Consider the following 10,949-nt stretch of genomic DNA (forward strand, 5'->3'; position numbering starts at 1 on the left):
TTGGCGGTCGTTGTTAACCCGGGCCTCGACCGATCCGGTATGGAAATCGTTTTATTGATCTGCATATTTGATTTAGCTAAACGTTTTACGCCGGATGCCCTTCCTGACGCAACCCTCACCATTTACCCGGGCTTGGGACCGGCACTATACGGCTTTGGTTAAACAATTGTGTAATATAAATGTAAAATGTAATATTTTTATGTACAATATTTGTCCTTGGCAGTAAGACATGCAGACTGCTGCAAGGCTGATTCTATGAGGAAATAACTAATTTTGTCGTAAGTCTGGAATTAATTGTTCCTGATTTCCTCAGGAAACTTTTCTAAGGCGTATGCATAGGTCAGGCACTTCCATGTTCCTTTTTTGTTTTCTGTTAAACAACAGTTGATGTTTCTGTCTGAATGAGTGTGTTCAATTAGGTAAACTCAGCTTTTGTTCTGTGTTAAAAAAAATGTGAGTCATTTAATTAGTAAGGCCCTTGTCTATGTCAGAAAACTTGTTCTTTGTTGTCTTCCACTGGGAAAGATGGGTAGAGTTGCGTCACAAGGAGCGCCGTTTAAAATGACACAATTTAACTGACATTTATTCGTAAACTCCTAGGAAACATGATGCGAGATGACCCACCAAAAAACCTCTTGCGACCCACCTGAGGGTCGCGACCCAGTCTTTAGGAATCAATGGCTCCCCGGGCAGCTTAAAGCTGCCCACTGTTCATTTTGAGGTTTTTGTTTTTAACAACGTGAGAGAGTTTATTTTTGAAGGATGGAAGCAGTTCATGCGTGACAAGGCTGTTTGGTCGGTTTCAAGCAGGTTTCTTGCATTCATGTCAAATTTGGTGTTTTCTTTTTTTCTTGTGGTACTTGAATCTCATGTGCAAATGACTGGGAGGGAAAAATACACATGTAGTACCTTGAATTGGCCATTGTTTAGCTGTGAGGTAGAAAGATTGCGTGACAAGTTTGAATGATGTGTTTCTAGGTGTGGCTGTCAATGGTGACGATAAATGAAATATTCCCACACTGGGGAAATTGTTGTGTCGCAGCATTATAAGGTACGGCTACAGACACGAATAAAAAAAACTAAGTCTTGTAAAAACACACTTTAAAATCTTGACAATTTCATAGGTATTGCAGATGAGTATAATATATTGCACTCTACTACGATACTGGAGTATGATAAGACAAAGTTCGTTCTTGCACTGTGGCTGCAGCGTCCTACAGCTGAAAATTCCAATTCCGTTCTAATGTAAATGTTTTTTCACAGCCCAACAACAACAACAACAAAAATGTACGTGCTATAACGTATATACTAGGGGCCAGCTTTAGTACGCATTTGATATGATCTCGCTGGACAAATATAATTACACTGTAGGCCAGATTTGGGCCCCGAGCCTGAGTTTGCCTGAGTTTGTGCTGTAAACAGGCATAGGTCAACAAAGGACATATAAACTGTCATGTTTCATGGTAGAAAATTCAAATATTTCCAGAATTTTATTTTTTTTTTTAAAACTATGTAAATTCTTAATGTGCTCGGCCTTAACTAATTTGAATTAGTTTTTTATGGTGTGCAAAATTGAATTGTGTAACATTTTCATAGATTTGTTTTTGTTTAATTTAAGTGGTTCTTGTTTAAAACTAAACTAATATGTTCTGCATTTTAACTACAGTTGCAGGCACCATAAATATACCATCCATCCATCCATCCATCCATCCATCCTCATCCGTTACCAGGTCGCGGGGGCAGCAGTCGCCACCCAAATCACATTGCACCGTACCAAACCTGCGGGTGGTGAGTCCACTGGAGGGTACCAACCGCCCTAACCGGGATTCGAACTTGCCCAGGAGGTGAACCCTGGGGTTCCACACCAATGACAGAGACATTGCCTCTGGGCCAAAGCACCACACCATAAATAAATTTACGTGCTTATAAATAAATATGACAAAAACAAACAAAACAAGATGTTTGTGTACAAAATGTGTAGTTCGTAAGATTAGGAATCTTTAAAAATATATATACAATTAATTTAGTTATTTAAAAACGTCTCCAACGCCTTTGAACAGTCTTGTTATTAAATCTCTAGTCAATTGCGGTGCGTTTAGGTTGTGTAGGTTTTTCAACACTCAAAAATGAATCATTCAGAAATCAGAGCAAACAGGTTTTTAAACAAAACGTAAAATTAACTAAAACTAAAGATCTATTTTGGAATTTTTGAAAAGAAGGAAATCCCTCGTAGAAAACATCAAAATGAGGAAAATTGCGCTGATATTGTTTTTTTGAATGAATGTTTTGTGTTTTTTTTTTTTTTTAACAGACCTAAACGCAGCATTGATATGGCATCATCCTTGGCGAAACGAGCTTCTCGTTGCTTTAATCCCTTCAATATGACGGGAACACACCCACTCAGTCCTTATTAAAGTGCAGCTCATTGACACAATTTCACCACTTTGGGCTGAGTTTTATCCAGCACGCAGGCTGCTGCTCTCGAGCTCTTTCACGTGTACACGGTTGGTGAGTAGACATTTGAATACGAGGCTGTGTTTATGGAGACTTGTTACAATATTGACTCAACACGATAGAAAAATGATGTGATTTATTATTGCATAGTAAAACAAAGACAATACCAGAACAATATTGCAGTTTTACTTGAATGCTCAGTAGTGAAGGCTAACATTTAAAACGTGACTCCGTAGAGCCATGCGAGAACTATCGATAAAATTGTGGTGTCGTCACTGCATGCGCGTGCACGGGTTTCCCGTCATACAGTTACTAATTATGTTTAGATGGAGAGACAGATAGCACTGTAATAATACCCTCAGGAGTTTCCTTCGGGAAATTTAGGCTCCAGCAGCAGTACAGCATCAAAACAACAGTAAAAACACACGAACAGATAAAATACAAACACGAGTAGCAGCACACTGTCTATGAAAATTGGAATCCTGAACAGTGGATGTTAGTAGATTAGTAGGTTAGTATAAGTAGATAGACAGTGTTAGTAGATTAGTAGGTAATTAGTAGGTAGGTTTATCACAATACCAGCGACTCTGGGATGGTTTCTCTGTAAATTTTATTTAAAACCATTGGACTCAGACACAACCTATCACCCACTTACAAAGCACTTTTTAGGAACAATACCTAAAAGTTTCTCCTCAGTTTCACACAACAAAGAGGCAGGTGCCCGAAACCGTTCTGATGGGGACCACAAGGACCCATCAGACTCTTAACGACTGTTCACAGTTGACCCCAATTGACCCAACAGGGTGGAGCTGAAGTAGCTTTATTCTTTCTCACCTAAAGTATTTATCTGCTGTACTGCCCACCACCAGTTAGAACTGAAGAAGCCTCTTGGATTAGAGGTGAAACGTCTTCTTTTAGAAAATTCACATCCAGTTGTCTAACAGAACTTTTTTAACTTGACCATGACCTGGATGACTGGGAATCTCCATAGACATTGGTACAGATAGGTTGGTGGGTTTTTTTAGACCAATACAATCCTTACAGTTTTGTGAAGTCACTATTTGACCCACTAGAGCAGGCATGGGCAAACTAAGGCCCCGGGGCCAGATGTGGCCTATTCAGCTTTATAATTGGCCCACCAAACTTTTCCAAATAATTTAATTTATTTATATTATCATTATACTTCAACCTTTCCCCTGCAATACCCACGTTTCCCCAGTAGATGGTTAGAAAATGATTTCAGCATTTTAGACTTTATGCAAGACTTTTACATGTTATTTATCTCAGTTTACACGAACTGCTCCTGACCCTGTTCAATTTTAGGACAATTGTGGCCTGCGAGTCAAAAGGTTTGCCCACGCTTGCAGTAGAGGAATGTCTCTGAGCAGCATTTTATAATAATATTATAATAAATTAAGATTAAGTTTTTGGGTCCCTCTCAGCCAACCTCCATGCTTGGATAAATGTTTATTTGGTGTGAAATTGTATTTAATATTTTCAGACTCTGGATTAGCAGCTACTTGCTTGTAGCAATGACCAGATCAACACCTGTTGGCCCTGAACGTTATTAAAGTATGGTTTTGAAAAAGTAAATAAATAGGTCAACGTGTCTATTTATGACTAAAACACATTTTTGTGTGTGTCTTTTCATTTACATATGTGTAGTTGATGGGTGGAGGACACCTTGACTTATTGACCTAATTCTCTGATTCAGCAGAACCGGACATACTGTATGAGTGAAGTTGTTAAAAATATTTTTTTTTATATATGTATTTCAGATTTAAAATAAGCAGAATGTGTTCTCAAAAGTCCTGTCAGGTTTTAAAGAGTGTTGGTGGAGGTTATGTGGGCATAATGGATACTGATGACGGACCAAAGCTGTCCGTCATGGATATTCAAGGAGGAACAAATAATGGTAAGCTCATCACAATAACTTTGGGTGCTAAATTTTACTTCTAACTCTTCCATTCACCTGAGTTGGTCGTAATGTTGTATTATAATAATTACCGATTCTTTTTTTTTTCCTAGCACCAAAAATAATTATTTACCAGCGGATGGAACAAAAAGGAAATCAGAGCGGAAAAGCAAATCAGGTGGCCCTCTGCTGTCCACATGATCAGCTTTTCTACACCATTTGTGTAAAAGAGAAAAAGGTAACTTATACAGCACACTTTTGACATCAGCAGTACTGATATAAATAAATGTATATGTGGTTTTATTGTACATAAAAATGCTCATTTATTTTCATATTTTCCATTTTTAAACAAACATTATATTTTTTGTCTAGTATATATACAGTATATATGGGCCTTAAGAAAATATCAATACACTGATACAATGTTTTATTATATATTTTTATTCATCATACACACATACATACATTATATACATATATACTCTATATACACATACATACATATAGTTTATTTATATGTATGTATGTGTGTGTATATGTACCTAATGTACCCTCAATGTGTCTTTAAAATGAGAGAGAATATATATGTGTGTATATATATATATATATATAAGTATATATATATACATATATTGGCATATATGTATATAAATATATATATATATATACACACATATATATAAAAGTAATGACAAGAAAAGAACATTTATTTTCTAATCAGGTTTATATTCTTATGTGTCCATTATCCCTGCTAAGTATATTGGTGGTTCCATAGTGTAGTGGTTAGCACACTGTCCCAGAGCAGTCCTGAAGTTGATTCGCAGAGGAACCACATGCTTGATGATGATGTTAATCCTCCTCTGTTAAAATGAAAGTGTCTGTTTAATGCATAAATGTGAATGTATTTTAAAGCTTGGTCCATTCTGTGTCATTAATGAATTTGTTGGATCTTTGAGTGATACTTACACCACCTTCTTACCACTGATGTGAACATGTCCGGTTCTAAACACAGATTAAGTTAGAGAAAGCTAAAGCTGAGCCCAGTGGAAAATACCTCTGTGGATTGTCTGAGTGTTGGTTTAAAAAAGACAACAATGATGGTTCAGCATATCATGCTCTGGAGTCCGTGGATGAACCTGGCCAGTACCTTTGTTTAGTACCTGGAAGCAAAGACGTCTGCATTAAGCCACAGGTGTACTGCTTGAGGATCAAGTAGGGAAGGTAAGAAGTAAGAAGGTATTATACTTACCATACTTTTATGATGACAGATGTAAACAACAATATATTTTTTTAAAACATTTAATTTCTTACTACTACTATTTTAGGTTTTGTCTTAAATATATAACTGAAGTGTGTTACAGCCTACTTATCAGATTTATTGCCTGATTAGTTTGGGCAGGAATGAAGCTCTGGCCATTGGTTTGTTGCACAGATTTACTAGCAACTGTGCAAATTTAATGATGAACAGCTAAAGTGAAATGGAGCCAACAATAAAAACATAAACATTAAATAAATAAATAAAACATCTTAAGAGTAAATGTTGCTTCTTATTACCTGTTTCTTCTTGTGCTGCTTCTTTTTCAGGTGAAGTTCACCCGAAAGGACTGTAACATGGTCTGTACCAGGGGACAGCTCCACCTACCAGGATAGATAGATAGATAGACAGATAGATAGATAGATAGATAGATAGATAGATAGATAGAAACTCGGCTTCTTGTTTATGAACTTTGAAGAAAGAAATTGGAAAGAAATCTCAGAACAGTTGGCTTTTATACCCACTTCGTTTATTTTTAGAAGTTTATTTTAAATCGTGTCGTTTTCTTGAACCCTTTCACCCATAAAAGCCACTATGGCTAAAGATAATTAATGCGAGCATGTCCATTGTGTACTGCAGATACACATTAGCCACTGCATTGTACTCAATCCTATCACCTTACACCACCACCTAGTGGAGAGTCAGATATGTCATGTTTTCGGGTATTACTGCGTAAATATGGTAGTTACTCATACTGTATTTTGTGGAATGCAAAGCATATATATACACGTATATACTGTATATATTTATACACATATATGTATCACAAGCCAATCACAAGATGTTTGCATTCGCTTTATTTTAGAAATGTCTGATAATATCTGCCAACCGATATTATAGGCCGATATTAGCTTAATTATGTAATTTGGTCGTTTCCGATAATGAGTATATATAATAACGCAACGCCTGGATTTTGCCAAACGATGTGTGCTCTAAAATAGTTTGTGAAGTGAAAGTGAAACTGTTATTTGTATTGTACACAGTATTATCATTGTGGCATACCACTGCACATAATGAAACGTGTACTCTCCCTTTAACCCAAACGCCTACATATATCGGCATCGGGTGATATCGGAAGTTTTTGGACAACATGTGCAATTTGGATATCGACAAAATGTTAATATCGGACATCCCTACTTTATTTCCATTGGTTTGTTCTTTCGAGTCTGTATGTGAGTGTTTACACTGCTGGTAAGCACAGAAATTCCTCTCTGTAACTTCCACTGTACTATGTCTCCCCACAAATATGTGACACTGACAGTTTATTGGCATCGGAGTTCTGCAGCGTGATGTTCCAGAGCTGCTGTAATTAGTTGTGCTGTTCCGAGCACAGTCACCGCCTCAGACTACCGTCAGAGATTACCAAAATAAACGGATGCGGTGAATGGACGCACATGGTGTGCACGCACGATAAGCGTATCTATACCATGCATGTACTCGACTGTTATTCACTTAATACAAATTGCCTGCTTGGTTAACATGTAAAATACACACAAACGGTTTTTTTTTCTTTTTAATGAATTACTGTCTAAGGCTGATGATTGTCATTTTATTCGTAATGGCAGTGTTTTACTGTGAATCGACAATAAATAAATAAACAAAAGAAGCTGTTTATCCGTAAGGTGTTTTGGTGGGTTTTTTTTATCTTGGAGATGTGGTTAATGTTTGAGTTTCGTGATAGTGATTCATTCACTACAATACTGTACCAGTAAATCAGTGTGGTATCATTGGAATGTTTCACAATCTCATCACTTTAAATTTCTAGCAATAATTAACAGAAGCACAAGGGCTATGACTATGAGGAATTTAAAAAGGATCAAGTTGAATTATTTCACACATTTAACACATACTATATAAATATATGTATAGATACATATACATATATATAAATATATTTACATATATATACACATATGTATATATGTAAATATATCTATATATATATCCTGATATTTGTGTGCAAATAATCGAGAGACAGTGGGTTAAAATAACAAAAAACTATCTCCAAAAATAACTAAACAAATCACCAATTTTTCAATCGATTCATATCTGAAAAATGAGGAAATTCATTTTGCCAATTCAAGAGGTCAAAGTGTAAAAGGAAAAAGGGAAACAGCAGTGGAGTGGGCGAGAGGGAGTGGAGACAGGAAATAGAGAGAGAGAGAGAGAGAGACAAGGAGTCTTAATCCTGATTCCTGATTGGTAATGCTTTACATTATTGTAGTGTCATTTTTTTATATCATAATTATTTTTAGTCAACTACATTTTAAATAGCTTTAATCCAATGAAATGTACTCCAGTGACCCACTGCCTCTTCCTGTCCCACACCCCCTGTGTTTGCCTGCCACAATAATTGGGTATCTTTTCCACCTATGTCGTGTTTAGCGTTAACTTCTTTTTCCTGTTTGTATATGGACCCTCGCCTGCCTTTACCTCGTTGTTGACTCCTGAAAGTTGACCTCCTGTTATCATCATCACAGGCAGGTCAGATAAGATTAGATAAGGTAAGATTAGATGAGGCGATGGGGTAAAACCGTGTGAATCATTAGTTTATAGGTTCAGCTGTAACCGTTTCAACACTTACTGTACACTTTATTACATATACATATTTTAGATTTATGGGCGACGAAAGTCACGCATACATATATCAGGGTATTTATGTCTTACTTGTGGTTTAATGCTGCCCTCGTGTGGCTCAGATCTTAAGACGTCAATATCAGGTGTTATAAAAATGACAGTATAATGAGTGCACCATATATGTCGTTACATATATGGTTTGAGTAAAAGAGAAAAGGAGAGTCAGAACGAGACAGGGAGAGAGGTGGGGGGTTGAGGGGGTCTCTCCCAGCAGCCCACCCCATTTACTACAGTCACCTATAGAAATACATGGACACTGTACTCCTACAGAGGAATGGTACAGTTTTAGAATCCAGTGTCATATTCACTTAGCAACAGTGGCTAAAAATAGCTCAGGGGAAGCTCATTTACTACTATGGGATGTTGCTTCCAAAGACATGGAATCCCTGGCCACTCTGATCTCTCATCTCCTTGATTACATCAGCCCTAACGTTACATCAACCAAAAAGACTAATCCAGCTGCCTCTATATTCACACGTATCAAGTAATTGCTCTTAAAAGTTTTAACTCTGCTACGCCACTAGCGGGGCATGACCCCCACTTTGGGAAACAATAAGGTACTTTAGTCTTTCAGTGTAGGAACTTTGTAGCTATTTAAAGAAAGTATGTAAAAAATATTCACCTTTTGTCATTTTTTTGGACAAGATAAATTGGTTTAACTAAAGAATATATAGCTGCTTTGCAGTGTAGCCATTACATTAGATTAGGTTAGGTTAGATTCGATTAGTTTAGATTAAACTAAATTTGATCAGATTAGACTAGATTAGATTAAATTAAATTAGGTTTGTTTAGATTAGATTAGATTAGATTAGATTAGATTAGATTAGATTAGATTAGATTAGATTAGATTAGATTAGATTAGATTAGATTAGATTAGATTAGATTAGATTAGATTAGATTAGATTAGATTAGATTAGATTAGATTAGATTAGATTAGATTAGATTAGATTAGATTAGATTAGATTAGATTAGATTAGATTAGATTAGATTAGATTAGATTAGATTAGATTAAATTAAACTACATTAGTTTAGATTAGATTAGATTAGATTAGATTGAACTTTATCCGTCTCTTGGGAGTTCACCATTTCATATTGATTGACGTTGTATTGAACCCTGTGTATAGATGTGTGCATAATAGATTTTTCCTGGCAGAACTTTCGTAGTTTAAAGTGATGGAGTAACTTCACTAACTAAGTACCATGCAGCTTTAACTACACATAACTGTTGTTCAACAGCATGTCTGTGTAATGGAGATTCTAACGCCACTTTACCTTGTCGTTGTTATGTTAGCCTCTTGTTCTAATCTGTGGCTTACACAGAAACACCAGAATACGGTCAAACAGCTCCAACATGCAGCAGGTCATTTATACTGTATTTACAGACCCAGTTATCGCCATATCACCATAATCCTATGTCACCACTTCGTCCTGCTGGGATGGATACATGGAGCTGAGTGTGAGTGGGTGTGGTCTGCAAGTGTAATCCACACCCTACAACCTCATGGAGACCCAATCCCTGGCCTTTACCAGCTCTCATTTCTAGACTCCACTGAATGATGGATGGGCAGCTTAGCGTGTCTCATATCAGGACATGAGGGCCATGTGAAATAATCCCCTCTTTCACTGGCACCAGGTTCAGAGTGGTATTACATGCCCTTGAGCCGTCCTCTCTCCCTCTCTCTCCCTTTCTCTCTCTCCTCCTCCCACCCCCTCTCTCTTTCCTATACACGTAAACACAAATCCATGCTCTTTGTCCGTTCCTCTTTACAGTGCCTCATCATAAGTATTCACCCCCTTGGATGTTTTGCCCTTTTAGTGCTTTCATAAATCAACCATGGTCAATAAAATTTGACTTTTTTAACACAAGAATTTATTGGAAAAAAACTCTTTAATGTCAAAGTGAAAACAGATTTCTACAAAGTAATGTCAATGAAATAAAAATATATAAAGAAATATAATTGTTTGCATAATTAATCACCCCCTTTTTAAGTTAATGGTCTAATTCAATAGAAGTCCATCAAATTCTTGCCAATAGTCTCACAATTAGTGAAATGAAGATCACCTGAGTGGTGTGGGTGTGCTTCAAGTGATTGAGGTATAAAACACCTGTGTCCGAATGGTCCAGACTGGTGGATCAGTATTCTTGGTGACAATTACACCATGAAGACAGAAGAACACTCCAAGCAACTCAGGGAAAGGGTGATTGAGAAGTACAATTCAGGGGATGGATACAAAAACATTTCCAAGGCATTGAACATCCCCCAGAGTTCAGTGAAATCCATTATCAAGAAATGGAAGGAATATGGCACTTGTGTGAATCTGCCTAGATCAGGCCGCCCTCATAAACTAAGTCACCGTGCAAGTAGGAGACTAGTGAGAGAAGCAACCAAGACCCCTACGACTACTCTGAAGGAGTTACAAGCTTCAGCTGCTGAGATGAGAGAGACTGTGCATATAGCAACTGCTGCCCGGGTTCTTCACCGGTCAAAGCTTTATGGGAGAGTGGCAATGAGAAAGCCACTGTTGAAGAAAAGTCATATTAGATCTCGACTACAGTTTGCCAAAAAGCACGTGGAAGACTCCATGGTCAAGTGGAAGAAGATTCTTTGGTCTGATGAGACCAAAATC

At 37.0% G+C, this 10,949-nt stretch overlaps 1 long non-coding RNA gene across 1 annotated transcript; it reads left to right on the top strand.

The window, feature by feature from the left end:
- Positions 1-2,303: 2,303 nt before the first annotated feature.
- On the top strand, positions 2,304-7,301 carry LOC103397873 (uncharacterized). The gene is made up of 5 exons (XR_523469.3): positions 2,304-2,508; positions 4,233-4,369; positions 4,483-4,607; positions 5,382-5,590; positions 5,954-7,301. It is a non-coding gene; the product is annotated as an uncharacterized LOC103397873 (long non-coding RNA).
- Positions 7,302-10,949: the final 3,648 nt, after the last annotated feature.

Source organism: Cynoglossus semilaevis, chromosome Z, assembly GCF_000523025.1.
Source record: "Cynoglossus semilaevis isolate Cse_v1.0 chromosome Z, Cse_v1.0, whole genome shotgun sequence".
Classification (NCBI taxonomy): domain Eukaryota; kingdom Metazoa; phylum Chordata; class Actinopteri; order Pleuronectiformes; family Cynoglossidae; genus Cynoglossus; species Cynoglossus semilaevis.